Source organism: Cebus imitator, unplaced genomic scaffold (genome assembly GCF_001604975.1).
Source record: "Cebus imitator isolate Cc_AM_T3 unplaced genomic scaffold, Cebus_imitator-1.0 Scaffold282, whole genome shotgun sequence".
NCBI lineage: Eukaryota > Metazoa > Chordata > Mammalia > Primates > Cebidae > Cebus > Cebus imitator.
The window spans coordinates 845,213-851,901 of record NW_016107597.1 but is presented as its reverse complement, the minus strand read 5'-3'; positions in this window follow the sequence as shown (position 1 = coordinate 851,901).

Sequence of the window (6,689 nt, the reverse complement as noted above, 5' to 3'; positions counted from 1 at the left end):
GATGGCCACAAGGAGCTGCTATTAGGCTGAGGGATAGGAGTTTGGTAGCATATAGGGGCTAGTAAATAAAAGATTGGAGTCTCAAGGCTTAAATACATGTCTAAATATGGAACTGGCCTCAAACAAATAGGCCAGAAACCAATTAAGTGTTTGAAGTAAAATTTTTACCATAAAAATCCCAAAGAAAACAAACAACCCCAAAATACAAACCAGGACTGAAAAATTCTATGACTGTTGAACCCATAAAGCAATCCTCAGGCCTCTAAAGCTACACAGCAAGAAGCTAGATGCAAAAGCTCTGCTGCTATGCTTCAAATATGGCCACATGGGGCAAAAAGAACCACCACAGAGGAATATAGAAAAAAATCATCCTAGAAAACACAACCAGAGGAACTTCCAATCAACTTACTGCATTGCTATGATATAGAATTTGATGATGGTTTGATAATGGCTAAAAATCAGTGACTGTTATCTGTATTTCCTATTTTCCCTTTTTTGGATGGGAGATTCATCTGGGTTGTTCTATTAATACTTCATTTAATATTAAATAACCATGGGTCTGATAACACGTCTGGAAAACCAGTACCATATATAAGTCTGAATGACAAGATGACTAATCACCCACAGAGCTCAGATTTTGAGACATAGTAACTATACAGTACAGTGGGGGTTGTTTCCTCGGGAATGAAAAGATATGATTCTATATGGGAAAAAGTTATTCATGGCTACTTGGTTTCCCAGACAGCTAGTTGTTTCCCAAGTATACCCATTCTCAATTTTTTATGTAATAATAATAACTGCTAATATTTAGTAGGACATATGGCTGCTCAGATTAAAGACTACATTTTCCAGCTTGCTTTGCAGTCAGGTGTGTCTATGTAACCAAGTTCTGGTCAATGGCATATATATGGAAATGGTTTGTTCCAATTAGGATAGGATCATTCCTATTTTAATTAGAACCAAGAAGTATGTTCTGCCTCCCTCACTCTTTCTCTTAAATGGAATGTGGATGTGATGAATGGTGTAATTAATCCATTGTAAAGGTTGTCAATATTGATAGCCATGAGGTAGAGAGATAGAGAGGAAGCCTGGATCCACCTAGATGCGTACCAGCCTTGGAATTTTAACTCTCCCTATATATTTAATACAACAGAAAAGTAAACGCTTATCTTTTGGGAACTTTGATGTCCATTCCAAATATTCCCATAATTTTTCTTCTCTGGTGCACTTCATTCCTTTCTGCCTTATTATACTTCCGTTTGGAAGAGTTTTCCTTCTGCCTAAATAATAATACGTAGTATATCTTTTAATGTAGGTTTGCTAACCTCTCTGTAGCTCCAAGAAATCTTAGCTTGTCTTTGAAAATTATTTTATTTCTTCTTTTGAAGGAAAATTTTGCAGGTTATACAACTTACATTTAGTGGCTATCTTCTTTCAGGACCTAAAATAGCTCACTATTTTCTTCCTACTACCATTTTTCTGTTTCTGTTGTAAAGTAAGCTGTCAGTCTTGTTGATGTTCTTCTAAAAATAATTGTTTTCGGTGTCTCTCTTTAAGATTCACTATGATGCATAGGTGTGGTATTCTTTGTATTTTTTTCTGCTTTGGATTTATAGATACAGAATCTGAACTGTCTTACCCTTAGTCCCTTTGGGGATATTTTTGCCAATAACTTCTCAAATATTGCTTTTGCCTCATTTTATCACACCTTTCCTTTGAGACTCTATATATACACATGTATGGTGTGAGGGGAGATAGAGATATGATTGGGCTACATATGTGTGTGTGTCTGTGTGTGTATTTCTTATATTTTTATCTCATATATATTCCTTACATTCTTATTTATTTTATATTCTTTTTCTCTTGCTTCAGTCTGAATATTTTCTACTAATTTATCTTTATTTAGCAAATGACTTCCTCTGCTCTAATTTTCTCTTAATCACACATATTTTATTTGTAATTTCAGTTGTTTTGTTATTTCCTAATTTCCATTTGATTTAATTTTATAAGTTTCAGTAATTTGGCAAAAGTATCCATCTTTTAATCATTTTTTGTACAAATTGATCCTAACTGGGGAACACTATGTTAAGTGAAATAAGTCAGGCACAGAAAGACCAACATCACATGTTTCTTACTTAATTGTGGGATCTAAAATTCAATACAACTGAACTCATGGACATAGGATAAGGATGGTTAACCAGAGGCTGGGAAGGGGAATAGGGGTGTGGGAGGAAGTTGGGCATGGTTAATTGGTACAAAAAAATAGAAAGAATGAATAAGACCTATTATTTGATAACACACAGGGTGACTATAGTCAATAATAAGTTAATTATACATTTTAAAATAACTAAAAGAGTGTAATTGGATTGTTTGTAATATCAAGCATAAATGCTTGAGGAGATGGATACCCCATTCTCCACAATGTGAATTATTACACATTGCATGCCTGTATCAAAACTTCTAATGTATCCTACAAATATATACACCTACTATGTACCCACAGAAATTAAACATTTTAAAAACTTAAAAAAACTGACCAAATTTTACAAGTAGCTTAGATAGAAAATTTCTTAGCTTGATAAAAACTACGTAGCAGAAACTTAACAACAAACATCATAATAATGGTGAAATATTATTATCACTATTTATTTTGAAAAACATAAATGGTTAAAATGTATTTGAAGAAAAGTAAAACAATTACCAGAAATCCTTATAGAAGGAAATAAGTAGACTTTAATTTTTGGAGAGATACACTATGATTTTCAATGGTAAGACTCAGCCTTGTTAAAGCATCATGTCTCTCCAAATTTGTCAAACAATTAAATGAAGAATATTAAAGAAGAACAGCTTAAAAATGAGGGAAACTTTATCAGATATCAAAATAGTCATTCAATCTTTTATTCACTGATTTATTCACTCACAAAATATTAATTGCATGCTTACATTATATCAAATACTGTATATATTGGGAATTCCATTCTGAGTAAAATCATAATTCTTCTAAGGACAAAGCATATTTACCATATATTTTGGGCATATATTAACTTATAAAACTTATAAAAATAAATCATAATATGTGCTACATTGCTGAGGTAGTTGGAATTATGAAAGCTTATTGTAGAGGACTTTGAATTTTGATATATGGGTCCAAGAGGAAGTATTAATGTAGCCAAAATCTAAAGTTCATTTTCGACACTGGTATTAGAAGCACAAGGATAACAAATTAATCAGTGAAAAAGAGAAGGGGCATTTCACATAGGTGGGTAGAGTATACATGGTATGAGACCATGTATAAAGATCAGGCACTTCATTTGTATAAAGAATATTAGATCTCTACTTCACATCATTTACTTTATAAGTTAAATACTTTGTAGATTAAAGGTCTAAATATGAAAACAAAATGTTGAAATTATTAGAAAACATAAAAGATTGGATTTCTTTCTAATTTAGCATGAGAAATGAATTCTTAAATTAGAAAATGTGTCAGAAAGCATAAGAGAATTTAAGAAAGATTACTACCTAGATTTAGACAGATCTTTTATGCTAAAAGACATCATAAGTAAAAATAAACTAAAAAGTAGCAGGAGTATTTATACATCTTACAAAAGGGCATTTATTTAGACAAGTTTGCATTGTTTGTAATATCAAAAATTGTGTAAAGTAATGGATTTTTAGTATATAAAATGCAATACTGTACTACGTACTAGTTACAAGAACAGACCTAGATGTTTGTCTATTATATATTAATTATTTTTAAAAAGTTTGTTATAGAACTACATGTATAGTTTACATAGATAGGTAACTAGGTATGTATGTAGACACATACAAACATATGTAAATACATAGATGAAGGAAGAGAGAGGCAATGTACTAATCACACATAAACATATATATGTAAGCGATAGAGAATAGCTTTGTTCCTAAAATTATATGGATGAATTAAAGATGTGTGAATGGAATCATTAATGGAACTTATCATTTAAGAAAGTATATGGTGAGTCATTATATGACTCACTAAAAGGTGAATGCAAACAGCCACATTTTAAAATATAGATAATTACATCTAATCACTATTTTGTCACTATGGGTTTTAAAGCAGCTACCTGTTTGCTTCTGCATTCTAATAAAAGTAGATGCTCTTAATTTAGTGATTCAGAAGCTTATGGTCTTGGTTGCATTCCAGCTAATCTGTTTCATAGGCACTGACTCAGCTGTTGAAATAACTGTGGTATTTAAGTTGATAATGACATGGCCCTCAATATCAGGTGTTTCCCATGAAGTGTTTCCATTTATGGAATTAACTTTCCCCCTGAATTGGTGAAAAAGCCAAATCTATTTTAAAACTTGTTGTCCCAAATGAATCTTATTAATCAGTGATGCGGGTGTGTGCTGAATCAGATTGTTAAAGAGTACTTCATAATTCAAACTTGGTTGATGTGGTAAGCTGAATAATGAAAGATATCAGTTCCTTATCTCTGGATATAGGAAAAAGGAGTCTTTGCATATGTAATTAAGAATGTGGAGATGAGGAGATTATCCTGGTTTATCCAGGTCGAATCTAAATGCAATCACAAATATTCTTTTAAGGGTTATTAAACAGAGGGATACTAGTCACAGACTGAAGGGAAGAAACAGAGTGTTATAATAGAAGCAGAGATTGGAAAGACATAGCCACAAGTCCAGAAATGCCCAAGGAATGCCTCTGGCCACCAGAAGCTCTAAGAGGCAATGAACAGATTCTCCTGTAGAGTGTCTAGAAAGAGTGTGACCCAGTCAACACTTTGATGTTTGCCCAGTGATACTCATTTTAGACTTCTGGCCTCCAGAACTGTAAGAGAATAAATTTCTGTTGTTTTAAGCCACCAAATTTGTGGAAATTTATTATGGCAGCTGTAGAAAATTAATAGTTGATGTTATAAATTTTTATGCATCCACACGGGATCAGCAGGTACATTTACTCTAGAAAATTGATGAGACACTTCTGAAAGTAAAAAATAAAATAAAAGCATGCTTAATACAGATTGTTTTGTTGCAAATGGCAATAAGCTTTTCTTTTTAACTTATATTTCTAAGACATAAGTTTTTACTCAGCCTGTAGTGCTGTGGATTTGACTCCCATTTGAAAGTGCCTTACCTCCCCATAGACCATGTGGGCTACAAATAAACCCCTGCACCATTTTCTGAGAGATAATGAGATTTGGTAGTTTGAAAGAAAAGGATATAAACAATGATTCCATGATTCATATAGCAGATGCTAGGAGTTTGTCTTATGTGAGCTCTCTTAGATTTGACTTAGTACCTGAAAGTTATTGGGTTTAAAGGTCTGTCTACCTCTTAGAACAGAGTCAAATAAAAATAAGTTGCTTTATTTCATTAGATGATGTCTGACCATTGCCTGTTAATAGCCAGCTTCAGGGAGCTTTTGGTGTGACTCAATTATTCTAGGTTTGTTCCATGAGAATTCTACACTTCATTCACGAATTAGGGGCGATATAACAGAGGTATGCTTTTCTCTCTGTTAGCAGCAAGGTGAATTGGAGAAAATCAAGTCCAGTATAAACAAATGTTCCAACCTTGGACATGAGAGAGAAAAGATGATACGGTGCTAATAGTTAAGTGAAAGTAGCAGATGGGGTCTTCTATTGACTGAAAAATGTCACAGGTTGGAAGGAGAAGTCATGAATGGATACAGAGGATGAACGGTTCACAGGGTGAATGGCAAATCCCAGATTCATCTTGTAAGAGAGATTTTATATATTTTGTGCAAAGTGCTAACTTATTTCCCTGGTAAAATCATAGGTAGCAATGTAGTTAAGAATATTGGAAATAAGAATGCAAGGAAGAAAAATCAATATTATCTTTCAAAAATATACAATAATGGGCACTCTATGCATATTAAAGTAAATAAAACTACTATACCTTATTCTTTTCAGTTTTGTAATTGTTTCTGGAAAAAATATTTCTAATTCCTCTATCTTCATAATCTGCAGCATACATACACTACTTTATCATTCCTGTTTTCTCTTTTTATCATTGGCACAATATTTCCTCAATGTAGATCCACTTTGAAATGACTGCATATTATGCAGTTTTTATAAAACAAATTAAAATTATAAATTAATAGGTACTATTATTTTTGCCTTTACAAAGTGAAAGTCTTCTACCAATTCATCTCTATTCCTGTGCTAGTCACCCCTTCATAACTGAATTTGTAGTATTTAATGAAAGTTGACAAAAATCTTACATTTTAATATGTTAAACTTTAAAACTGTTAATATTCCAATCTTGTTGGATTATTTAGTGGGAGCAACAGGTTCTAATCGACCATGTGTGTACATGCCAATATCTTGAGCACTCTTAAATTACATGATCATCTGAACCACTGTAATAGCCAGTGCACATACCATATTAAAGTTTTAGGTGTGATAAAATATATATTGCCTTAGATATCTAAGAGAACAATCATGTCTTAGTCATCTATTGTGCCTTTGAAATTTTTCCCAAACACAGTGACTTGAAGATGACAATATTTATTATCTCCTACTTTTGTGTGTCAGGATCCTCCAGCTCAGACTTTCACCTGGCTGCAGTCAAGGTTCAGCTGAGGCCCTAGTCATCTCAGGAGCAGAATCCACTTCCAAGCTGAATCAGTAGTCGTTTGCAGGATTAATTTCTTTGCAGGCTGTTGA